This window comes from Pogoniulus pusillus, chromosome 2 (assembly GCF_015220805.1).
Source record: "Pogoniulus pusillus isolate bPogPus1 chromosome 2, bPogPus1.pri, whole genome shotgun sequence".
NCBI lineage: Eukaryota > Metazoa > Chordata > Aves > Piciformes > Lybiidae > Pogoniulus > Pogoniulus pusillus.
In genome coordinates this window covers 5,000,552-5,026,527 of record NC_087265.1, presented here as the reverse complement: position 1 = coordinate 5,026,527, position 25,976 = coordinate 5,000,552, and positions in this window count along the sequence as shown.

Below are 25,976 nucleotides of genomic sequence, written 5' to 3'. Positions count from 1 at the left end.
CCACCATCCATCATAGAATCATAGAATCAAGCAGGTTGGAAGAGACCTCCAAGCTCAGCCAGTCCAACCTAGCACCCAGCCCTGGCCAATCAACCAGACCATGGCACTAAGTGCCTCATCCAGTCTTTTCTTGAAGACCCCCAGGGACAGTGACTCCACCACCTCCCTGGGCAGCCCATTCCAATGCCAATCACTCTCTCTGTGAAGAACTTCCTCCTAACATCCAGCCTAGACCTACCCTGGCACAACTTGAGACTGTGTCCCCTTGTTCTATTGCTGGTTGCCTGGGAGAAGAGGCCACCCCCCACCTGGCTACAATGCCCCTTCAGGTAGTTGTAGCCAGTCCACCAGCAGAACTGATGTCTGTCCTTAGAAGGTGGAGCTGACATTGATGAGCTGCACTGATGTGCTCCAGCAGCCGTGCAACCGAGCGCCGAGCTTTAACCCCACGGAAGGGACCACAGCAGATGCTCAACTGAGAAACTGCAGCCTTCACCTTCACCCTCCCAGCTGCTACTACCAGGACTCCCCAGGCACCTCCAACTTTTCCATTCCCTAATCAGGGGAAATTTTGCTTCCAGACACACCCAGTTTTGGCAGGCCTGAGCAGCTTTACCACCCGACCTTGCAGCTCAGCCTCACACTTGTATTCACAAGCCCTTCTTGAGGGCTGCAGCAGAGAGGTTTGATCCAGATGGCACTCAGACCAGATTCCTTCACCTGGAGGGGGTTGGAAGGAACTGGAAGTAGGGCTACTTTGCCCCACTCAGTAGCTTCATTGGCCAGGAGTTCAATCACAGAATCAACCAGGTTGGAAAAGACCTCTAGGATCATCGAGTCCCACCTATCACCTAACAGCTTCTAATGAACTAACCCATGGCACTAAATGCCTCACCAAGTGGCACTCTGGCCTCAGATGTGGGAGCTCTAGGTTAATTAATTTTCATTTTAAAGCCTGGCTGGGGCACTTAGTGCCATGGTCTGGTTGATTGGCCAGGGCTGGGGGCTAGGTTGGACTGGATGAGCTTGGAGGTCTCTTCCAACCTGCTTGATTCTATCATTCCATGAGTTCTGGCTACAATCCAGACCATTCTTTCTCCAAAGAGATGTTCTATCAACAGCAGACCAAGGGAGGTTCTCCTCTCCCTCTACTCTGCCCTAGGGAGACTCCATCTTGAGCACTGCCTTCAGTTTTGAGACCTCCAGTTTAAGAGGGACAGAGATCTCCAGTTTAAGAGGGTCCAGCAGAGGGCTACGAGGATGATGAGGGGAGCGGAGCACTGCCTGATGAGGAGAGGCTGAGGGACCTGGGGCTGTTTAGTCTGGAGAAGAGAAGACTGAGAGGGGATTTAATCAGTGTTTATCTGTATCTGGCGGCTGGGGGTCAGGAATGGGGGACAGGCTCTGCTCACTGCTCCCTGGGATAGGACAAGGAGCAATGGATGGAAGCTGCAGCACAGGAGGTTCCAGCCCAACACAAGGGGGAACTTCTTGACTGTAGGGGCCACAGAGCACTGGCACAGGCTGCCCAGAGAGGTTGTGGAGTCTCCTTCTCTGGGGCCTTTCCATGCCTGTCTGGATGTGTTCCTGTGTGCCCTGAGCTAGATTGTATGGCCCTGCTCTGGCAGGGGGGTTGGACTCGGTCATCTCTTTGGGTCCCTTCCAACCCCTGCCATCCTGTGAGCCTGTGAACAGCTGATCTGTTCATTTCTAGGGAGAAGCTCTTGAGCTCTCTTGTCGAACCCGATACACCTCGCAGGGAACATCAAAGGTCCATCCTGCAGACAGACAGACTACAAGAGCAGGCAATCACCTGGGAGGAGGAAGATCTGCATTCCAGCCTTTGTTTCAGTTATCACCTCTTTTATCCAATGGCTTTGGCTTATAAACCATTCGAATTCCTCGGGAAGATAAACACCTCTGGTAAACCAGAATAAAGCTCTGGATTTCTAAGTGTCATGGTTTAAAAACCTGTATTTCCCCAGCCTCCACCTCCTGCATACCTCCAGGCACCTTCCCACAGGTAGAAAAGAGGCCCTCGACAGCTGCCATGGATTCCCTTTTGCATTAGGAAGCCACAGAGAATCACAGAATCAGTCAGGGTTGGAAGGGACCACAAGGAGCAGGGAGTTCCAACCCCCCTGCCATGCCCAGGGACACCCTACCCTAGAGCAGGCTGCACACAGCCTCAGCCAGCCTGGCCTCAAACACCTCCAGGGATGGGGCCTCAACCACCTCCCTGGGCAACCCATTCCAGCCTCTCACCACTCTCATGCTCAACAACTTCCTCCACACATCCAGCCTGAATCTCCCCACCTCCAGCTTTGCTTCATTCCTCCCAGTCCTGTCACTCCCTGACAGCCTGAAAAGTCCCTCCCCAGCTGTTTTGTAGCCCCCTTCAGATGCTGGAAGACCACAAGAAGGTCACCTGGGAGCCTCCTCTTCTCCAGCCTGCACAGCCCCAACTCTTTCAGTCTGTGCTCACAGCAGAGCTGCTGCAGCCCTCTGAGCATCCTCCTGGCCCTGCTCTGGACACACTCCAGCATCTCCACATCCCTCTTGTCATGGGGCTCCAGAACTGGCTGCAGTACTCCAGGTGGGGTCTGACCAGAGCAGAGTAGAAGAGGAGAATCACCTCCCTGGCCCTGCTGCCCATACTTCTGCTGCTGCAGCCCAGGCTCTGATTTGCCCTCCTGATGTGAGGGTTCCCATCTGGCAGCTCCAGGATTTCATCATCACTTCAAGGGCCTTTTTTGAAACATTATCAGAGTTTCCCTGGATTTAGCCACACGTCAAAGCCATCTGATGGATGTTTGTTACTTGCTGCAGGGGTGAAGCACTTCACCAGATGAGCTCAGACACTCCTGAGTCGTGCTGATAGAGATTAACAATTAACCTTCTACCAGGCAGGCTTAGAAGTTGATTAACTGCTGCATCCTTTACATGGAGAGGAAACAATTCAGTGCAAGAACCCTGAATAAACTCAGCTGAAGTTTTCCCCTCCCCCCCACCTCCCCAGGAGTTATTAGAAGAGTTCTGAAGGGATTTCCCCTTTATGTCCTTCAAAGAGCAGCTACCACATCCCCAGTATAAACCAGAGTGGTTTACCTGCATGTGCACTACAAACACTTTCCTGCTGTAGTAAAATGAGTAAACCTGAAGCAGCCCAAGTGCTTTTACTGCTCATTTTATAGACTTCTTTCCCAGCCCTTTGATGAGCTGCCATTCCAGGAGGCAATCTCAGCTTCATACCTCTGCTGGGGCTGCTACCCAATGTCAACCACACCCATTTCCAGGTTGTCTGTGGGAACAGCATGAGCTGGGAATTAGCCAGCAGCAGCTCCCGGTTAGAATCCTCACAGCAAGATGCCAAATCTCCTAGAGAATCAGAGAATGGTTTGGGGTGGAAGGGACCTCCTCAAAGGACATCAAGCTCGACTCCCTCTGCAGTCAGCAGGGGCATCCTCCACTAGATCAGTCTGATCTCCTCTGCAGTCAGCAGGGGCATCCTCCACTAGATCAGTCTGATCTCCTCTGCAGTCAGCAGGGGCATCCTCCACTAGATCAGCCTGATCTCCTCTGCAGTCAGCAGGGGCATCCTCCACTAGATCAGTCTGATCTCCTCTGCAGTCAGCAGGGGCATCCTCCACTAGATCAGTCTGATCTCCTCTGCAGTCAGCAGGGGCATCCTCCACTAGATCAGTCTGATCTCCTCTGCAGTCAGCAGGGGCATCCTCCACTAGATCAGCCTGATCTCCTCTGCAGTCAGCAGGGGCATCCTCCACTAGATCAGTCTGATCTCCTCTGCAGTCAGCAGGGGCATCCTCCACTAGATCAGCCTGATCTCCTCTGCAGTCAGCAGGGGCATCCTCCACTAGATCAGTCTGATCTCCTCTGCAGTCAGCAGGGGCATCCTCCACTAGATCAGGTGCCCAGAGCCCTGTCGAGTCTCACAGAATGTCAGGGGCTGGAAGAGACCTCCAAAGCTCATCCAGTCCAGCCTCCCTGCCAGAGCAGGACCACTTAAACCAGATCACACAGGAAGACATCCAGGAGAAGAATCTTCTCCTTATGTCCAATCTAAATCCAGCTTCTTCCAGTTTGAAGCCATCATTCCTCATCCTGTCACTCCATGCCTTAGTCATCTCCCTCTCCAGCTCTCCTGTAACCCCCTTCCAACACTGGAAGGATGCTCTGAGGTCTCCCTGGAGCCTGTCAAGGGCTGAGAGGAACTTCCAAAGCTCAGCCAGTCCACCCCCCCTGCCAGAGCAGCATCACCTACAGCAGGTCACACAGCAACACATCCAGGCAGCTCTTGAATATCTCCAGAGAGGGAAACTCCACAACCTCCCTGGGCAGCCTGTTCCAGGGTTCTGTCACATTCACAGGTTAAAAATTCCTCCTCCTGTTTAAATGAGACTTCCTATGCCTCAGCTTCCACCCAGTGCCCCTTGTGCTGTCACTGGGCATCACCCAGCAGAGCCTGGCCCCAGCCTCCTGCCACTCACCTGCACATCTTTGTGTTGTGGAATCTCCTTCTCGGGAGAGATTCCAAACCCACCTGAACATTGTGGTCCTGGGCACTGGACTCAATCTCCAGAGTTCCTTTCCAACCCCCACCATGCTGGGATTAGATCACAGAACCATAGCATGGTCTGGGCCAGAAGGAACCCATAAAGGTCACCTAGTCCAGCCTCACTGCAGGGACATCCCCACTAGCTCAGGTCACCCAGGGCAGCCTCACCTTGAATGTCTCCAGGGAAGAAGCCTCAACCACATCCCTGGGCAACCTGTTCCAGTGCTTCACCACCCTCATGGTAATACCCAAAACACTCAAATATCACTTTTATCTGATACAAACCTGAGTGAGAAATGGCAGGAGGCTCACACTAAGAGCTGGGACGAGATTAAGGCAATACCTGAAATTCATTTTCCCTGCTAACTGAGAGGCAGGAACAGGAGTTGAAGCAACGTCTGCTTTTAGCTCTGTTGACTTAAAAGGGTAGACACTGCCAGGTTTCAAGTTTCCTATCTTGCCTGTGTCCAGGCATGTGGTTTAGAGTCTCACCAGAGCACTCTGCAACCATTGCAGCCTCCTCTGTGGGAGCAGTGGGGGAAAACACCGCAGCGTAGTATTACGGAAGGCAAACCCTCCCTGCTCCATCCACAAGGGATTACTCTGAGGAGCAGCCACTAAATAAACCCCAGAATCATAGAATCATAGAATCAACCAGGTTGGAAGAGACCTCCAAGATCATCCAGTCCAACCTATCACCCAGCCCTAACCAATCAACCAGACCATGGCACTAAGTGCCTCATCCAGTCTTTTCTTGAAGACCCCCAGGGACAGTGCCTCCACCACCTCCCTGGGCAGCCCATTCCAATGGGAAATCACTCTCTATGTGAAGAACTTCTTCTCACAGCACAGGAAACAACCTTCAAATAGTGATATATCTACCTAAAAAGCACAAAGAGATGTGATTGAAGTGGGAACTGCACCACCAACCCCCCGGGTGCTAGCACTCAGAAGAAGACAGTCCAGGATCTTATCTAGTGGTGGTTAACCACAGGCCAGGTTGTAAAGATGGACTGGATTAGCTGGCAACACACAGCAGATCTCAGACCTCTTTGTTTGGGCCATTAAGTGTACCAACAGCTTTTTTCTTCTTCTTCAAACAGCTTACCACAGTTACCACACAGAGACCAGAGCAGAGCCATGATGATGATAGGAGGGCTGGAGAATCTCTCCTGCAAAGACAGGCTGAGAGAGCTGGGGCTGTTCAGCCTGGAGAAAAAAAGGCTCCAAGGAGACCTTAGAGCTGCACTTCACTATCTCAAGAGGACCTACAGGAAGGCTGGGGAGGGACTGTTCAGAAGGCTCTGTGGTGGTATGATCAGGGGTGATGGTTTGAAAGTAGAGTAGGGGATGCTTAGGTTGCACATGAGGAGGAGGTCCTGCACAATGAGAGAGGTGAAACACTGCAACAGGTTGCCCAGAGATGCAGTTGAGGACCCACCCCTGGAGATGTTGAGATACTGGAAGGTGTCCAGAGAAGGGCAATGGAGCTGGTGAGAGGCCTGGAACACAAGGTCTACGAAGAGAGGCTGAGGGAGCTGGGGGTGTGCAGCCTGCAGAAGAGGAGGCTCAGGGCAGAGCTCATTGCTGTCTGCAGCTACCTGAAGGGAGGCTGTAGCCAGGTGGGGTTGGGCTCTGCTGCCAGGCACCCAGCAACAGAACAAGGGGACACAGTCTCAAGCTGTGGCAGGGGAGGTCTAGGCTGGATGTTGTTAGGAAGTTGTTGGCAGAGAGAGTGATTGGCATTGGAATGGGCTGCCCAGGGAGGTGGTGGAGTCTCTGTGCCTGGAGGTGTTGAAGCCAAGCCTGGCTGGGGCACTTAGTGCCATGGTCTGGTCATGGTCCAGGTTGGACTGGATGAGCTTGGAAGTCTCTTCCAACCTGGTTGATTCTATGATTCTGTGTGGCCCTGATCTGCTTCATACAGTTGGAGGTATCCCTGCTGACTACAGAGAGGATGGACAAGATGACTTCTGAGGGTCTCTTCCAACCTGATGCAATCCATGTGAAATAATTCTTTCACATCTGTGAGTAATTACCTCAGAAAGCCACAAACAAATATATCCTTAACAAACTTTCCAGCTCTCTGAGTATTAGCAGAGGTAAAAAAAACATATTTCTATCCACATAGAGTAAATGAAGAGCAATAAGAATATCAGTGCAGGCTGGGAGGTGATCTGCTGGAGAGCAGCCCTGTGCAGAGGGACCTGGGGGTGCTGGTGGAGAACATCCATGGGGCAGCAATGTGCCCTTGGGGCCAAGAAGGCCAATGGGGTCCTGGGGTGCATTAAGCAGAGTGTGTCCAGCAGATCAAGGGAGGTTCTCCTCCCCCTCTACTCTGCCCTGCTGAGACCTCATCTTGAGTACTGCCTTCAGTTTTGGGCTCCCCAGTTTAAGAGAGACAGGGATATGAGAAAGTCTAAGGGAGGGCTACAAGGATGCTGAGGGGACTGGAGCAATGCCTGATGAGGAGAGGCTGAGGGACCTGGGGCTGCTTAGTCTGGAGAAGAGAAGACTGAGAGGGGATTTGATCAATGTTTACAGATATCTGGGGGCTGGGGGTCAGGGAGGGGGAGAGGCTCTGCTCACTGCTCCCTGGGATAGGACAAGGAGCAATGCATGGAAGCTGCAGCACAGGAGGTTCCAGCTCAACACAAGGGGGAACTTCTTGACTGGAAGGGTCCCAGAGCACTGGCACAGGCTGCCCAGAGAGGTTGTGGAGTCTCCTTCTCTGGAGCCTTTCAAGGCCTGTCTGGCTGTGTTCCTGTGTGACCTGAGCTAGATTGTATGGCCCTGCTCTGGCAGGGGGGTTGGACTGGATGATCTCTTTGGGTCCCTTCCAACCCCTAACATCCTGTAAGCCTGTGATCAGCACAGAAGGAATGCTGCATTCTTGGCAACATTAAAGAAGATGAATATTAAGAGTGGTGAGGCACTGGAACAGGCTGCTCAGGGAGCTGGTGGAGTCACCATCCCTGGAGGTGTTCACCATAGGTGCAGATGTGGCACTTTGGGACACAGTCCAGCAGTCATGGAGGTGCTGGGTGGAAGGTTGGAGCTGATGACCTTAGAGGTCTTTTCCAACCTTAATGATTCTAAGATGGAAGTGTGGTTTTAAGCCCCCCCCCCCCAAGCCCTAACTATAACTAGAGGCTGAACTTAGCTATGCTTTCAAAGACCAAAAAGTCATCAACTGCAGGCAGAATTCCACAGCTAAACATATTCAGGTAGGATATGAAGGGGTAGAAAAAAAGCTGTTTGGAAGTTCCACACCAGCACAGCATTGTCTGAACACTCTGGAGATGTTTACTCAATAAATAAACATCCTACAATGTCCTGCACTCTTACCCTGAACAAGCCTTTGTCACCTCCTCTGGCCACCAGCCAGGGGAACCACCACATTCTCACGGCTGTCCATCAGTTTGGCACTAACTGCCCAGTTTCATGAGCCATAATAGCCACTTCATCATTTCCCTGATAAGCAGCTTGAAAGGGACCCAGACCACATCCTTCCCAAGACCTTCAGGGTTTGAGGTCAACCCTAAAACCATTTTCACTCTTCCACAGGCAGAGCCACCCCCAGAATCAAGGCGAGGATGCCCAAAGCAAAGGAAGGGAAACACTTCCCTCTCTCTCTGTGCAGCCTGAAATTACCCTGTGGCACCTCAAGGCTGCTACACAAAGCATCCTCTCAGCCTTCAGAATCCCAGGGTCTAGCTCTAATTGTGCTTCCTCTAGCATGACAGGGGGAGACAAAGAAGGGGCACAAATAAATTCATGTGTCCAATGACATTTGCTGGTCTCTGGACACCACAGGATGCTATTTTTAAGGCACAAGCACCCACAAAACCAATTAAAAGTGTCCCTGCTACTTTTTGATTCCTTGCACCTCCTCTCAGTCTGTTCCTGGAGTGATTTCTCTTTTTCCTTCCAGAAGATCTGATCTCAACAGCTTCATTTCCTGATCCATACAGGAGCTCTTAAAGTATTGCCTATGGAATAAAGGCATCACAAGAGCTCTTTTTCACAGAGTCACAGAATCAGGCAGGGTTGGAAGGGACCTCAAGGAGCAGCCAGTTCCAACCCCTCTGCCATGCCCAGGGACAGCTCACACTAGATCAGGCTGCCCACAGCCTCAGCCAGCCTGGCCTTTGATGTGACCTCAGTTTACACTGTGTGTCTTTTGGCATGAAAATCTTAGAAACATGGAATCAAGCAGGCTGGAAGAGACCTCCAGGATCATCCAGGCCAACCTAGCACCCACCCCTAGACAATCAACCAGACCATGGCACTAAGTGCCTCATCCAGGCTTGGCTTCAACACCTCCAGGGATAGCGACTTCAGCACCTCCCTGGGCAGCCCATTCCAGTTCCAATCACTCTCTCTGCCAACAACTTCCTCCTAGCATCCAGCCTGAACCTGTCCACAACCTCAGACTCTGTCCCCTTCTTCTGTTTCAGACTCTGTCCCCTTATTCTGTTGCTGCTTGCCTGGCAGCAGAGCCCAACCCCACCTGGCTACAGCCTCCCTGCAGGGAGCTGCAGACAGCAATGAGCTCTGCCCTGAGCCTCCTCTGCTGCAGGCTGCACACCCCCAGCTCCCTCAGCCTCTCCTCACAGGGCTGTGCTCCAGGCCCCTCACCAGCTTCCTTGCCCTTCTCTGGACACCTTCCAGCACCTCAACATCTCTCTTGAATTGAGGAGCCCAGAGCTGGACACAGCACTCAAGGTGTAGCCTGAGCAGTGCTGAGCACAGGGGCAGAAGAACCTCCCTTATCCTGCTGCCCACACTGCTCCTGAGCCAGCCCAGGATGCCACTGGCTCTGCTGCCCACCTGGGCACACTGCTGCCTCATCTTCAGCTACTCTCTACCAGCACCTCCAAGTCCCTTTCTGTCTGGCTGCTCTCAGCCACTCTGTCCCCAGCCTGCAGTGCTGCTTGGGGTTGTTGTGGCCAAAGTGTAGAACCCTGCACTTGGCCTTGTTCAATCTCATCCCATTGCCCTCTGCCCACCCATCCAGATTGGAAAAGACCCCCTGAGATCACCAAGCTAACCCTGCTTTGCAAAGTTCACCCCTAAACCATGTCCCCAAGCAGCACAGCTAGGAAATAAACAACAGAATAACTAAGGAGGGAAGAAGTCTCTCCCAATACCCCCCCCAGCTAGGAACTAGCCTCTTCCAAAGCTCACTCGACTAAGTGATGGGTTCACCAAGTTTCAGCAAGGCAAAATTAAGTCTTGTGGCAATAAAATATGTCAGCAAAGGCCTTTTCCTTCCTGCCCTGCTAATTCTTAGTGAAATATTTTTGTATGCCTCTGAAATCTGGCTTTGAACTACAGCAAACAATTCTTTGCCAGCAGCCAGGCAGCTCTTTGTCAAATCATTAGGGCGTTGCTAAAGTCAACGTTGGTCAGGAAAGGGAGCAAAGTCTGCTTAGGCACTCTCTCAGGACACTCACAATAGCTGAGGGGTTGCTCTCAGAGAGGAGAATGAAGCCTGGCATGTAGTTGGCACAGATAAATCTTACCTACTGGGAGAGTTTAGACAAAGCAAATCAATCTTCAGGTCACAACCAGCTGGCAACAGTCACAGAATGTTAGAGGCTGGAAGGGACCTCCACAGCTCAGCCAGTCCAGGCCCCCTGCCAGAGCAGCATCACCTATAGAGCAGGTCACACAGGAACACATCCCATTGGGTCTTGAATGTCTCCAGAGAGGGAGACTCCACAACCTCCCTGGGCAGCCTGCTCCAGTGCTGTTACCCTCACAGGGAAAAAAATCCTCCTCATGTTCACATGGAACTTCCTATGCCTCAGCTTCCACCCAGTGCCCCTTGTGCTGTCACTGGCATCACCCAGCAGAGCCTGGCTCCAGCCTCCTGCCACTCACCCTCCACATCTTTAAAACCATTGCTGAGGTCACCTCCTGGTCCCCTCCAAGCAGCACAGCCCCAGCTCCTCAGTCCCTCCTCATAACAGAGATGTTCCATTCCCTTCATCATCTCCATGGCTCTGTGCTGGACTCTCCCAAGCAGTGTGTCACAAAAGGCTCTGAGAAAAAGTCTGTCCCCAGCTCTCTGATCAGTCCCTTCAGGCACTGCAAGGCCACCAGAAGGTCTCCCTGCAGCCTTCTCTTTCCCACGCTGAACAAGCCCAACTCTCTCAGCCTGGCCTCCCAGCAGAGCCCTTCCAGCCCTGCCAGCATTGCTGTGGCCTCCTCTGGCCCTGCTCCAACAGGTCCCTGCCTGTGCTGAGCACTCCAGAGCTGGCCCCAGCCCTGCAGGCTGAGAGAGTAACCAAGGTAACACAGGAGGAAGACAACTGGGCCAACACAGATGATCTATCCACGTACCAACAGATGCTCTGCTTATGGAAAGCATTTCACTCCATCACATTTCACAGAACCACAGAAACATCCAGAGGTTGGCAAAGCCCCTCAGGACCACCAAAACCAACCCATAACCCTTCTTTACAAGATCCACCCTAAACCACATCCCTAAGCACCACATACTCCTCTTTCTGTCCTTCCCATTCACGTTGGCTGCCCTATCACAACAAGTCCTTATCAAGACAATGCAGTGCTGAGTACATCTTTTGCCTAGCAAGAGGTGAAGATGTGGATGGAATGAAGTCTCAGGAAGCATGGAACTCTCAGGAGGAAGTTCTTCACAGAGACAGTGATTGGCATTGGAATGGGCTGCTCAGGGAGGTGGTGGAGTCACCATCCCTGGGGGTGTTGAAGCAAAGCCTGGATGAGGCACTTAGTGCCATGGTCTGGTTGATTGGCCAGGGCTGGGTGCTAGGTTGGACTGGCTGAGCTTGGAGGTCTCTTCCAGCCTGCTTGATTCTATGAAATGAAGTTCTAACAACTAATCCTTCCCAACATCTGGTGATTCACCAAGGAGGAAAACCAGAGAATCTCAACAACTCTGCTGGTTTGAGACTAACTGGAACATTCCAATGAGAGAAATTAGACCTTTGGTTGTGAGAAGAAAATAGTGATGAAGTCTCTATCATTCCTTCAGTTGCTGAGAGGGATCAAAAGCCAAAATATCAACAGTTTGTCCCACTCTGGTGTGGGATGCTCAACCTATTCACTTCCTCTTTGTTCCCCTCTGACCTCTCTCCACTCATCTTGGCTAAGAGAAAACAACCTAAGCTTTGCTGGTTGTTTTGTGTCTGTAGAGGACAGCTTTAAGCCATTCCCAGGCAGGTTTCTTTGGTCAGGAGAGGGTTTGGATGTCTGTATTACTTCTAATTTGTATCTAATTGCACTTAGATTGTGTCTATGTTCTTGTATATTAAGCTTTGCTGCTTACTTCCAAGCTGTCTGAACTGGTCTGGTAAATTCCAGTAGTTGGAAGGGATGTTCCTATCCCATCACACCAGATGCCCTGAACTCAGGGCATCATTTGATTTAGCACAGAACTCATGGCATGACTGGAGGCACTCGAGGTAGGGCAACCACAACCCTTCAACTCTGCCTCTAAAGTAAAAAGCCAAACCCCCCCAAACCTGCAGAGTTTGGTTCAACCAGCAAGCTGGCTTAGACCAAAAGGATGACAGTGTCACAGTATCACCAAGGTTGGAAGAGACCTCATAGATCATCAAGTCCAACCCTTTACCACAGAGCTCAAGGCTAGACCATGGCACCAAGTGCCACGTCCAATCCTGGATGACTCTAAGCATCTTACAGTGCCTGCCTTATGGTGAGCAGTTCAAAGGAAGCCCTCAGCCCTCCAGACCTGTGTCAGAAAAGGGATGGGGACCCCCTTCTGCACACCAAGCCTCTCATTTCCTCTAGCTAGTGAAGCAGAAATCCTGCCTCCCTCACCTGACACATCTCCCTTCTTGTCTAATTGCACTGCAATTATTAACTTGTGTTGCTGCCTAGAAGAAGGATTTTCAAGTCAGTGCAGATGAGCTGCAAATCTGCAGCTCTCCTCTGCTTCCTTCACATCCTAAACACCCTCTCTTCCCTTTTCCCACCCCAGACATACTTTGTGTCAGTGTAAATTCTTTCTTCCAGCCTTAGTTTCCCAGCTCTGCTAATCTCTCCCAACCTCAGGTTCAGCACAGAGCGTGTGTTGGGGAGGGGGGGAAGGGAGAATTCAGTTTCTGAATAGGACTGAACTTGAATCATTTCAACAAACCAGCTCAGCAGAAGAATCAACAGAGGCAGGTGGGACCCCTGAAAGAAAAGAGCTTTAGGTATTCAGCATCCACACCCTCTCTCCACAAATCCCACTGGTGCAGGGTGGGAGGGGGACTGTGGCAGTCTGCTCAGAGCATTCTGGCTACCAAAAGGCTGAGTACCAAGGTTGTGTAGAAGCTATAACACTGCTAGAAGTGGTTGGAAGAGAAGGAGGAGTGAAAACAAAACTCTCAATCAGCATTTCCTCTCGGTGGGATTGGTTTGGGGGTTGTTGTGGGGGTGGGTTTTTTGGTATAAACTGGTAGAATTTACTGCTCCTCACTCCCTTTGGTGCACTGTCCTCTAAGGAGAGCATCCAGTGCTCTGTTTCTACCTTTTTCCTCAAACAGAAATGAAGCCAAAGGCTCAAATCTGGAATGTTGTAAAGAAAGAGGTGAGAGAGTCCTCCTGAAGCTAACAGTGATGCTCTCACAAAGCCTAACACTTGATTATCTTTCCTGGGTCTGAGCTAACTCAAGAGATTCACAGAATGGTTTGGGTTGGTTTGGAAGGGACCTTCAAGAGCATCTAGTTCCAGCCCCCCTGCCACTAGCCCAAGTTGATAGAGGTCTCATGCAATCTGACCTTGAACACCTCCAGGGAGGGAGCAGCCACAACCTTCTTGGGCAACCTGTGCCAGTGTTTTGCCACCCTGACTGGAAAGAATTTCTTCCTAATTTCTCCACTCTTCCAGCTTCAATCCTTTCCCTTGTGAAAAGTCCCTCGGAATGGAGCAAAGCTGGAGGTGGGGAGGTTCAGGCTGGCTATGAGGAGGAAGTTGTTGAGCACGAGAGTGGTGAGAGGCTGGAATGGGTTGCCCAGGGAGGTGGTTGAGGCCCCATGGCTGGAGGTGTTTCAGGCCAGGCTGGCTGAGGCTGTGGGCAGCCTGCTCTAGGGTAGGGTGTCCCTGGGCATGGCAGGGGGGTTGGAACTGGCTGCTCCTTGTGGTCCCTTCCAACCCTGACTGATTCTATGATTCTATATTGGATAGTCAGATACTCCTACACTGGGTACTCAGATACTGGAAGGCTGCTCTAAGATCTCCCTGGAGCCTTCTTTTCTCCAGGCTGAACAGACCCAACTCTTCTACTGTGTAAGAATCATAGAATCAGTCAGGGTTGCACCTTGAGTGCTGTGTCCAGTTCTGAGCTCCTCCATTCAAGAGAGATGTTGAGGTGCTGGAAGGTGTCCAGAGAAGGGCAGCAAAGCTGGTGAGGGGCCTGGAGCACAGCCCTGTGAGGAGAGGCTGAGGGAGCTGGGGGTGTGCAGCCTGCAGCAGAGGAGGCTCAGGGCAGAGCTCATTGCTGTCTGCAGCTACCTGAAGGGTACCTGTTCAGCCTGGAGAAAAGAAGGCTGAGGGGAGACCTCCTGGCTCTCTACAAGTCCCTGAAAGGAGACTGAAGCAAGGTGGGGCTTGGCATCTTCTCCAAAGGGACAAGGCATAAAACAAGAGAAAATGGCCTCACGTTGAACCAGGGGAGGTTTAAGTTGGGTATTGGAAGAAACTTATTCACTTGGAAGGGTTTTCAAGCACTGGAAGTGGCTGCCTAGGTTGGAGGTTGAATCCCATCCCTGGAGGTGTTTCAAAGAGGCAGAGATGTGGTGCTGAGGGGCATGGCTTAACACCAGCCTGGGTAGGGTTAGAGAACGGTTGGGCTTGATGATCTTAAAGGTCTTTTCCAACCCAAACAGCTCTGTGCTTCCCTGACAACTCTCCCCACGTTAGCAGCCCCCAGGCAGATGTGCTGCATTTCTGTTCCATAAGCCTTTAGCTCCATTTCTCCAGATGAAGCTGAGCTCTGAATTAGTGCAATTTGCCACAACAGGTTTATTCACATCGAGACAAAGCTGGGGCAGCATTTCTCACCAAAGAGGAGGATTAGATGACTGTTAACTACCTCCTGCATGTTTAGACTCTGAGAAGGGTAATCACCACACTTGAGGGCACGATCTGCAGGGGTCAGAGAGATAATCTGACTCCCATCTTTCTGCTTTTTGACATTGCCCAAGTGGGGAGGTGCATAATAGAGGATATTAGTCTGGCCTGAAGGGCTGCTTATTCATCCCTGCCACAGGCAGCTTTGCAGAGCTGAGGTGAGGAGAGCCAGGCTAGGATGGCAGTCTGCCCTCTCAGACACTGAAATGCTCCCCACAGCCCAGAGGATGGACGCTACCTTGTATTGAAAACACAAATCAGGGGTAGTCAGGGGTGGGAGTTGGACTAGGTGACCTTTGGAGACCCCTTCCAGCCCAGGCCACTCTGTGATTTGATGATAATCACATGTTGGAAGGCTTTGATCATTGTACCAAGGGCTCCTGGTTTGCATACACTGAGTTCATAAAGTGATCCCAGATCTAGCAGAGCTATAGCACAGAACACAGGACCAGAGGATATGAGGGGTTGGAAGGGACCCAAGGAGATCATTGAGTCTAGGGAAAGGCTGTTCTACTCATGGTGGTGGAGCAGAATTCAGTGACAGTCCCTTGGCTCCTTTGCAGCAGTGTTGGGACTGCTTAGCATCCTGGTACCTGCTGAGAGGCTTCAAGGTCTCCCTAGGCTCTAGCAAGGTGCTAGGAAAGAGGCAGATCACAGGCTCACAGGATGGCAGGGGTTGGAAGGGACCCAAGCAGATCACAGTCCCACCCCCCTGCCAGAGCAGGACCATACAATCTAGCTCAGGTCACACAGGAACACATCCAGACAGGCCTTGAATGTCTCCAGAGAAGGAGACTCCACAACCTCTCTGGGCAGCCTGTGCCAGTGCACTGGGACAGATATCACTCCAGACAACTCATCTGTATGAATTTCACCTTCCAACATCCTTTTGAGTGTAAGCTAAAGTCACAGAATCCCAGCAGGGTGTGGGCTGGAAAGGACCTCTGCAGATCATCCAGTCCAACCTCCCTGTTAAAGCAGGGCACCCACAGCAGCTTGCTCAGCAGCACAGTGCCCAGCTGGGCTTGGAAGCTCTGCAGAGAAGGAGACTCCACAGCCTCTCTGGGCAGCCTGCTCCAGACCTCCAGCACCCTCACAACAAACAGCTTTCTCCTCCTGTTGAGATGGAACCTCCTGGGTTCCAGTTTGTGCCTTTTAACCCTCATCCTGCTGCTAAGCACCACTGACAGTCTGGCCCCATCCTCTTGTCCCTGACCTCTTAGCTATCAATCAGCATTGATAATGCTTATGAGTGATTGATAATACCTTGGCATTTAAACCTAGAGCAAATATGGATACAATTCAAGCACTGCTCCTACAAATGATGCTAGTCTTCAATCTATATGATTCCAGATAAGCCTCAGGATTTCAGTTTCAGCTTCTCCACAGTATCACAGTATCACCAAGGTTGGAAGAGACCTCACAGATCATCAAGTCCAACCCTTTACCACAGAGCTCAAGGCCAGACCATGGCACCAAGTGCCACGTCCAGTCCTGCCTTGAACAGCCCCAGGGACGGCGACTCCACCACCTCCCCGGGCAGCCCATTCCAGTGTCCAATGACTCTCTCAGGGAAGAACTTTCTCCTCACCTCCAGCCTAAATTACCCCTGGCACAGCCTGAGGCTGTGTCCTCTTGTTCTGGTGCTGGCCACCTGAGAGAAGAGAGCAACCTCCCCCTGGCCACAACCACCCCTCAGGTAGCTGTAGACAGCAATAAGGTCACCCCTGAGCCTCCTCTTCTCCAGGCTAACCAATCCCAGCTCCCTCAGCCTCTCCTCGTAGGGCTGTGCTCAAGGCCTCTCCCCAGCCTCGTTGCCCTTCTCTGGACACGCTCAAGCATCTCAATGTCCCTCCTAAACTGGGGGGCCCAGAACTGAACACAGTACTCAAGGTGAGGTCTAACCAGTGCAGAGTACAGGGGCAGAATGACCTCCCTGCTCCTGCTGGCCACACCATTCCTGATGCACCATTCTCCATAACACCATTCCTGATGCACCATTCTCCATAACACCATTCCTGATGCACCATTCTCCACCGTTTGGGAACACCAGTGTGACCTCCTTAGGCTACAGGGAAAGGAGACAAGGTGGGGGTCAGCCTCTTCTCCTAACTAAAAAGCAACAGGACAAGAGAAGATGGCCTCAAGTTGCTCCAGAGACAGCAGAAGGCCACTCTGACTGTCAAGGGAATGAAAGCAGCTCTCACAAAACACACCCATTTACGAGTAAAACTAATGGAGGGTGTGAAGACCTCAAGGTTACAAAATCTGGAGTGAGTTCAATCTATTCAGAGATCTCATTTTTCACCTACTTACTGCAAGCTTCTCCTCCCATTTTGCTTATCAGCACATACCTCTATCCTAAACAAAAAAAGGAAGGACAAAGACTTCTTTCCATCAAGCTACCTGGCAGATCCATGCTGCAGCACAGAGTGGACCTTCCTTGGGCTTGAGAGCTGTGGTTGGAAGCAACCTTGGCTCCAACCATCCTGGCAGGAGCAGCAATCTCCTCTCTCTTCAGATAGTCACCTCAGAGGTGACAACCTGCCTGATCCTAGAATAGCTTAGGTTGGAAAGGACCTTGGAAATCATCTACTCAAACCTCCCTGCCATGGAGTCAACTAGGCTTGGTGGCTCAAGGTCTTATCCAACCTGGCCTTGAACACCCCCAGGGAGGAGGCATATACAACCTCCCTGGGCAGCCTATTCCAGAGCCTTTGTACTGAAGAAAACTTCCTAAGATCCAGTCTAACCCTGCTCTCCCTCAGCTTCAAACCATTCCCCCTTGTCCTGTCTTTAGACACTCTTATGCTAAGCCCCTCTGCAGTCTTCCTGCAGGTTCTTGTCAGGTATTGGCAGGTTGCTATAAGACCCTCTTAGAATCATAGAATCAAGCAGGTTGGAAGAGATCTCCAAGATCATCCAGTCCAACCTAGCATCCAGTGCTAGACAAGCAACCAGACCATGGCACTAATTGTCTCATCCAGGCTTGGCTTCAACACCTCCAGGGATGGTGACTCCACCACCTCCCTGGGCAGCCCATTCCAATGCCAATCACTCTCTCTGACAACAACTTCCTAACAACATCCAGCCTAGACCTCCCCCACCACAACTTCAGACTGTGTCCCCTTGTTCTGTTGCTGCTTGCCTGGCAGCAGATCACAACCCCACCTGGCTACAGCCTCCCTTCAGGGAGCTGCAGACAGCAATGAGCTCTGCCCTGAGCCTCCTCTGCTGCAGGCTGCACACCCCCAGCTCCCTCAGCCTCTCCTCACAGGGCTCTGCTCCAGGCCCCTCACCAGCTTTGCCAACCTTCTCTGGACACCTTCCAGCACCTTAACATCTCTCTTGAACTGAGGAGCCCAGAACTGGACACAGCACTCAAGCTGTGGCCTGAGCAGTGCTGAGCACAGGGGCAGAAGAACCTCCCTTGTCCTGCTGGCCACACTGCTCCCGAGCCAGCCCAGGATGCCATTGGCTCTGCTGCCCACCTGGGCACACTGCTGGCTCAAACTCCTGAAAGCACACACCAGGTATAGAAGATGAAAGTTCATCATCAAGACAACTCAGTCCTCCAGGAAAGCCACAGCCTGGAATTCCTTCTGAAGCTGAGCTGTTAGACATGCACCTTATCCAGAAGCACTTTGAGTCACACACATGGATTGCTGGTGCATTCCTTTCCTCTGAATCTACCAAACCCAGTTACTGGATGTGAAGAAAGGAACATTGAGGGATTTGGACTTGAAAAAAAAACAAAAAGGGGAATTTTCTGAAGCATCAGAACTCAAATGGCAAAGGTAGTTTTAGGCTTGATTCATAGAGGAGCTGGGGTTGGAAGGGACCTTAACACATCCAGTTCCAAACTCCCTGCCATAGTCAGTGACACTTTCCACTAGACCAGGCTGATCAAGACCTCATCCAACCTGGCCTTGAACATCTCCAGGGAGGGGACATCCACAGCCTCCCTGGGAAACCTGCTCCACTGTCTCACCACCCTCACTGGAAAGAATTTCTTCTCAATCTCCCCTCCTCCAGCTCAAAGCCATCATCCTATCACTTCAAGCCCTCGTACAAAGCCCATCCCCACCCTCTTGTAGCTCCCTCCAGGTAGTGGAAGGACACCGTAAGGTCTCCCTGTAGCCTCCTCTTCTCCAGGCTGAGCAGCCCCAGGTCTCTCAGCCTGTCCCCACAGGGAAGGTGCCACAGCCCTCTGAGCATGTTTGTGGCCCTCCTCTGGACTCTGCATGGCATGACTCAAGCTAGGAGCTAGCAAGACACAGGTATCTCTTTACAGTCCCCCCAAGGGGGCAGAGGAGGTGTCCATCCTTGTGAGGCAGACTCTTTCCCCTGCAGCACCTCGTGCTTGCCAGCTGCACACCCACTCAACAAAGAGACTGCATCTACCCTCACCTTGACTACATTCTCCTTCTTTTGAAGGTCAGGCTCCAGGACCTTAAAGGTGTCTCCCAACCAACACAACTCTGTGATTCCCTTCCTTCTGCCAGATAAAGCATCCTGCACCTGGTGCCAGGCACAGGGTGGAGTCCATCAGAATCAACAGGCAGGATCCACCCTCTGTAAGCTGATTACAGGATTTACTGGACTCCTGGCAGTTCACATCACACAGCCAGAAGGCCAGATGTCAAGCCTTGGAGATATGGCTCTGACAAAACCAGGCTAAGGCAAAAGGCCCTAAAGATTATCTGCTCTGGAAGGGAAGTCATCGAGAGGATGCTCACTGGCTGGGAGCAGAGCCCTGCAATTACCAGGCTGGGAAATGCTAACTGACTTAAAAGCAAGCAAAGTATTGTCTTTGGAGAGGAGGCTGAGGGAAGACCTCATTGCTCTCTACAACTCCCTGAAAGGAGGTTGCAGTGAGGTGGGGGTTGGTCTCTTCTCCTTAGCAGCAGGTGATAGAACAAGAGGAAATGGCCTAATGACCTAAGGAGGTTGCAGTGAGGTAGGAATTGGTCTCTTCTCCTTACCAGCAGGTGATAGAATAAGAGGAAATGGCCTAAAATTGTGCCAGGGGAGGTTCAGTTTGGACACGAGGAACAATTTCTTTGCTGCAAGAGTGGTCAGGCACCAGAACAGGCTGCCCAGGGAGGTGGTGGAGTCACCGTGGAATGGTTTAAGTTGGAAGGGACCTCAAAGATCATCCAGTTCCAACCCCCTGTAATAGGTAGGGACACCTCCCACTAGAACAGGTTGCTCAGGGTCGCATCCAACCTGGCCTTGAACACCTCCAGGGAGGTGGTGGAGGACAGAAGCACCGAATGGGATCAAAGATCACATTCTGTGCTTTTGTCCTCCACCACTTCCCTGGGCAACCTGTGCCAGTGTCTCACCACCCTCACTGCAAACAACTTCTTCCTAACACCCACTTTCAATCTTCCCTCTGCCAGTTCAAACCCATTCCTCCTCATCCTGCCATTACAAGACCTTGCCCATAGTCCCTCTCCAGCCCTCCTGGAGCCCCCTTCAGATCCTGGAAGGCCACTCCAAGGTCTCCTCAAAGCCTTCTCTTCTCCAGCCTGCAGAGCCTCAACTCTTGTAGCCTGTCCTCAGAGCAGAGCTGCCTGGAGGTGTTCAGGAAACCTGTGGCCATGGCACTTGGGGATGTGGTTTCATGGCCATGGTGGCGTGGGGTTGATGGCTGGACTGGATGATCTCAGAGGGTTTTTCCAACCCAACCAATGGTGTGGTTCTGAGGCACGACGTGAAAGAGGAAAAGGCTCTCACCAGCCACCCGCCGGTGGTTAAGCTAATTGTGCACCGAGGAGAAGAGCAGAAGCATTACCAGGCAGGGACTGATGAATCACCCAGCCGTGCCCGCTGCTGTAACAAAGAGCACAACTCCCTCCCTTCGCCCATGCTCTAAAACATCCCTCCCCAGTTAGCTCTGGAATCCACCTGCAGGACTGCAGCGCTGGGGCCTGGCCATGCTCTGCTGAGGTACCAAGCGGCACTGGCAGCGCCCAGGCAGGCGCTGCACAGCCAGGACAAGCTCCTGCAGCTCGCAACTCCCTTTCTCCAAGCTGCTCTGATGTGTGCTCCACCGCAGCACAGCACAGCACTACATTTACTGCTGCTCGTCACAGAGCTTCAACTGTTTCCCTCGGTCCTTCCCTTAAAAGCTGACCTGGGGAGAGGCAGGGCAGGGGGCTGCAATCAGGAGTTTCAGCCTTAAGGAGCAAGCTTGAAAGCTTTGCACACCTGGGTTCACAACCAAGCCGAGGAACAGGGACCTCAGCAGCTCACGTTTGGTCATTTCAAATGAGAATGAGTTCTTGAGGGAGGGAAACTTGACTCATCACCTGAGCATGTGGGGTGAGCAGAGCTGTGCTTTGGAAGGAGGCTGCGGATGCTCTGCAGCCCACAGGACGTCAGGACCACCACAGATCACTGAGTCCAACCCCCCTGCCCGAGCAGGGCCATGCAATCTAGCTCAGGGCACACAGCAACACAGCCAGACAGGCATGGAAAGGCTCCAGAGAAGGAGACTCCACAGCCTCTCTGGGCAGCCTGTGCCAGGGCTCTGGGACCCTTCCAGTCAAGAAGTTCTCCCTTGTGTTGAGCTGGAACCTCCTGTGCTGCAGCTTCCATCCATTGCTCCTTGTCCCATCCCAGGGAGCAGTGAGCAGAGCCTGTCCCCCTCCTCCTCACCTCCAGGCTTCAGATATTTATAAACACTTATTAAATCCCTTCTCACTCTTCTCCAGACTAAACAGCCCCAAGTCCCTCAGCCTCTCCTCATCAGGCAGTGCTCCACTCCCCTCATCATCCTCATAGCCCTCTGCTGGACCCTCTCCAGCAGATCCCTGTCCCTCTTCAACTGGGGAGCCCAGAACTGAAGGCAGTGCTCAAGATGAGGTCTCAGCAGGGCAGAGTAGAGGGGGAGGAGAACCTCCCTTGATCTGCTGGACACACTCTGCTTAATGCACCCCAGGACCCCATTGGCCTTCTTGGCCACAAGGGCACATTGCTGTGCTATGGATGTTCTCCACCAGCACCCCCAGGTCCCTCTGCACAGGGCTGCTCTCCAGCAGATCACCTCCCAGCCTGTGCTGGTGCAGTTAATCATCCCTCCCCAGATCACCTGTCTTTGTTGAACCTCACCTGGCTCCTCTGTGCCAGCCCTGTCTGTCCAGGCCTCATTAGATGGCCACACAAGCTCCAGCTGTACCAGCCAAGCCCCTGATCTCCACCCCTGCTGTGCCCAGCTCTCCCCTGCATTTCCCCTCTGACACAAGGGAGAAAAAAAACAACACAGGAGCCTATTTTCCTGAGATTGCCCTCAGGAATCAACCAGCTGAGTCTTGCAAACCAGTTCTAGCTGCACCAACCACACAGGCTCATCAACCCTGGGACTGCTTTTACGAACCCTATTAGCTGAGCACCCACTGGCTTTGGGCACCACGCCGACGCTGCCAGCTCTCTTTCCAGGCACTTCCCAGCATCAAACAACACCAAAATGTACATTTCTGCACGAGAAACACACACATGCAGCCCACAGCCATCTTCAGGAGAAGCACCATGCACAAGGCAACAACTCCATGACCTGCCAGCGGGAGCCCAGCACCTGCTTGGGTATTTTAGGGTGGGAGGCTTTGTCTTTTTCACTTCTGTTCTTCACTTGCTTGTGTTATTTACTTGCATTCACTTCATGAGGTGCTTCAGCAGCTGAAGGGGGCCTACCAAAAAGAAGCTGGGGAGGGACTTTTTGCGAGGGCTTATTGTGATTAGGATAGCAGGCAGTGGCTTTAAGCTGGAAGAAAGGAGATTTAGATTGGAGATTGGGGAGAAACTCTTTACAGTGAGACACTGGCAAAGGCTTCCCAGGGAGGCTGTGGATGTCCCCTCCCTGGAGGTGCTTGAGGCCAGGCTGGATGAGAGCTTGATCAGCCTGGGCTAGTGGAAGGTGTCCCTGCCCGTGGCAGGGGGTTGCAATTGGATGACCTTTAAGGTCTCTTCCAACCCAACCCACTCTATGATTTTTAATGCTCCTTTCTAGAAGGTATTAGGTGATAGGCAGGACTCGATGATCTCGAAGGTCTTTTCCAGCCTGGTTCATTCTGTGATCCTATAACGAAGCCTAACGCTCAGCACTCAGAAGTGCTACGGAAGGGCGAGAAGTTGGCTGGCAGAGCTGTGTAAAAGGAAGCAGGGGGTGGGTTTGGCTCCTGCTCTGTGGTTTGTTGGGGTTTTTTTACAGCACTATCATCAAGAGCAACGCTGTAATCGCCGCAGTTTTACAACAGGGCTGTAAAACACGCTCCGGGTTTGGGATCCAAGGCACCTGACGCCGAACGCCCAGCGCCTCTCACAGCCTCGGCCCCGAGGCTCACACACCTCAGCCTGCCCGCACCTGGACACGGCGACACGGAGCCTGCGGCTGCCGGGGGACGCCGGGCTCGGCACCCACGCAGGGGAGCCCGCAGCCCACCCGCCCTTCCCGTCTCTCCCCCCGCGAAGCTGAAGCGACGGCGGCACCGCGCCCCGCAGCCTCCGCCCGCTGCTTCCCCCCGCCCCGCCGCGGCTGCCCGGCCCCGGGGAACTCACCCTGCGCGCCGCGCTCCGGCGGAGGCTCGGCGGGAGGCTCGGCGGGAGGCGGCTGCCGCTGCGGGACGCCGCCGGCTGCCCCCGGCGCGGCGGGAGGCGGGCGGGCGGCGCTGGCTGCCCGGCGGAGGTGGGGCCGGGGCGGGGAGCGGCAGGCTCGGACACCCCCGTGCCCGCCCCCGGGCGGTGCCGCCCAGCCCGGAGGAGCGGCTGGGTGGGCTGGCGGCTGCCCGCTGCGGCCCCGGCGGCCGGGGAAGGGGGCTCCCGAAGGGACGGCCTGGCCCCCAGGGCGCCTGGGACCCCGGGGGGGAAGCTGGGCGCCGGTGAGCCCCTTCGCCTTTGAACCGCCTTCAGACCAGCTGGCGAGGTCGGCGTGCTGCGGGCGCTCGGCTCCGCGGGAGTCTGCGGGCGGGGAGCTCGGTCGTAGAGGAGTGAAATCGTTTGGGTTAGAAAAGACCTTTGGGATCAAGTCCAGCCGTTATCCAGCTCTGCCAGGGCCGGTGCTAGCCCTGTCCCTCAGCCCCACGTCTCTGCCTCTTTTAAACCCCCGCAGGGGTGAGGATGCAGCCCCCGCCCCGGGGAACCTGTGGCAGGGCTTGAGAACCCTCTCGAGTGAAGGAGTTTCTGATAGCCAACCTAAACCCGCCCTGGAGCAGCCCAAGGGGCCGTGTCCTCGTCCTTTCCCTCGTTCCTTTGGAGCGGATACCGCACTCCCGGCTCCTTACAGCGCTCCTGGCTGTGACTCAGCTGCAGAGCGCCGAAGATGTTGGGCGCCTGCAGTGAGGAGGCTGTAAACGGCAGAGCACTGCTCTCAGCCGGGTGCAGAGGAAAACAGACAGCTCAGGGGCTTGCAGGAGCAGGACCTTGCTGCCAGAGTTATCCTGAGGAGCTGGCAGTGGCTGCAACCAACCCTGACCCCCTGGGACTTTGCAGATGCTTCCTCATGACACCAAACTGGGAGGCTTGGCTGATACAGCTGCAGGCTGTGCGGCCATACAGTGAGGTCTGGACAGACAGAGCTGGGCACAGAGGAACCAGATGAGGTTCAACAAGGACAAGGGCAGAGTCCTGCACCCTGGGAAGGAATAACAAACTGCACCAGTCCAGGCTGGGAGGTGATCTGCTGGAGAGCAGCCCTGTGCAGAGGGACCTGGGGGTGCTGGTGGAGAACATCCATGGCACAGCAATGTGCCCTTGTGGCCAAGAAGGCCAATGGGGTCCTGGGGTGTACTAAGCAGAGTGTGTCCAGCAGATCAAGGGAGGTTCTCCTGCCCCTCTACTCTGCCCTGGGGAGACCTCATATTGAGCACTGCCTTCAGTTTTGGGCTCCCCAGTTGAAGTGGGACAGGGATCTGCTGGAGAGGGTCCAGCAGAGGGCTACGAGGATGATGAGGGGAGTGGAGCACTGCCTGATGAGGAGAGGCTGAGGGACCTGGGGCTGTTTAGTCTGGAGAAGAGTGAGAAGGGATTTAATAAGTGTTTATAAATATCTGAGGCCTGGAGGTGAGGAGGAGAGGGACAGACTCTGCTCACTGCTCCCTGGGATAGAGCAAGGAGCAATGGATGGAAGCTGCAGCACAGGAGGTTCCAGCTCAACACAAGGGGGAACTTCTTGATTGGAAGGGTCCCAGAGCCCTGGCACAGGCTGCCCAGAGAGGCTGTGGAGTCTCCTTCTCTGGAGCCTTTCCATGCCTGTCTGGCTGTGTTGCTGTGTGCCCTGAGCTAGATTGTATGGCCCTGCAGCCATACAATGGACTGAATGATCTGTGGTGGTTCCTTCCAACCCCTGATATCCTGTGATCTCTTTGGGTCCCTTCCCACCCCTGACATCCTATGACCCTTTGACCCTGTGATCTCTTTGGGTCCCTTCTCACCCCTGACATCCTGTGATCCTTGGCATGGAGATGGCCACCGTAACACCCTTGCCACAGGTCTGGCTGGTGGGGAGAGTCCACCTCAGGTATCAGAAGCATATAAAGTATGAGCTGATAAAGTGTGACCACCAGAACTCCTGAAAGCCTCATTTCAGGGCAAGTACAGTCCCGTGGAGTTCAGCTCTACTACAAGATAAACGTGAAGCAATTAAACTCCATCTAAGAACTACTTTTATCAATAGCAACAGATCTGCAGTGACTTTTTTCTAGGGAGGCAAACCCTCACCCTCTGTTTCCCACTGTGCTCTTGAGTAAGCTGGATCTGGGACACAGATACACCAATTTCTGTTGGTTTGATAAAGAACTGATGCAATCCTACCTTCTGAAAACCAAATTGTAGGGATACACTTGCACACAGCCTGCTCTGCAACTGAGCTCATCCTCCAGGCACAAACCTTACCTGAGAGAGCTGGAATGGTGCAGCCTTCTGACTGACTTCTGGAGGCCCTTCTGGAAGGGCCACAAGGATGCTCAGAGGGCTGGAGCACCTCTGCTATGAGGACTGAAAGAGTTGGGGCTGTGCAGGCTGCAGAAGAGGAGGCTCCCAGGGGACCTTCTTGTGGCCTTCCAGTATCTGAAGTGGGCTACAAAACAGCTGGTGAGGGACTTTTTAGGCTCTCAGAGAGTGACAGGACTGGGGGGAATAGAACAAAGCTGGAGGTGGGGAGAGTCAGAGTGGAGGTGAGGAGGAAGTTGTTGAGCATGAGAGCAGTGAGAGCCTGGAATGGGTTCCCCGGGGAGGTGTTTCAGGCCAGGCTGGCTGAGGCTGTGGGCAGCC